Below are 748 nucleotides of genomic sequence, written 5' to 3' on the forward strand. Positions count from 1 at the left end.
ACTCCCGTAAAGATTTACACCCTCGGAAACCCTGTACAGGGTCGCTATGGGTCGGAACCGACTCGATGGCACTTAACAACAACAACAACAGTCACCTACTTGAGAAGTATTACAAATGGTGTCGGTCCTTTCTGTTTCCCAGGGTTCAGGAGGAAACTTTTCTGACCAGGTCTTCTGTAACCCACAATAACGAAATGTGAGTCAAGTTTGTGATGGCTTTATAGCCACCATGCATACCCCGCCACTGTACACATGCCTGGTGGTAGTAGACAGACCAAAGAGCAAAGGCAAAATTTTAAACTTTGGGAACTTTTAAAAAGGAATACTGTATACCCATTTGCCATTCTAATAAGAATAAAAATCCTACCAAAAATAATAGCTGATGTGTACACGAAAAACCCAACATGCAACTCTCTCGTCTCCTGTGTGGTTGCAGAATTCTAGGGAATGTGTGAAATGAGCTTTCCTTGGAAAAGCTGTATGTTACCATGGAAACACACTACTTTCTGAACACTTCAGGCTAGTTCCAGGAACATTAACTCTATACTAATGTAAAAAAAAATAAATGTGAGATGAATAGCTAGTGTTGTAACAGTGATAATCATATACGCACATCAAATTAAAGCTAGCCGGTCCTCATCGATAAAGTATTGTTGTTGTTGTTATGTGCCGTGGAGTCGGTTCCGACTCATAGTGACCCTGCATAGGGTTTCCGAGGCTGTAAATCTTTACGGGAGCAGAAAGCCTC

Source organism: Chrysochloris asiatica, unplaced genomic scaffold, assembly GCF_000296735.1.
Source record: "Chrysochloris asiatica unplaced genomic scaffold, ChrAsi1.0 scaffold00476, whole genome shotgun sequence".
Classification (NCBI taxonomy): domain Eukaryota; kingdom Metazoa; phylum Chordata; class Mammalia; order Afrosoricida; family Chrysochloridae; genus Chrysochloris; species Chrysochloris asiatica.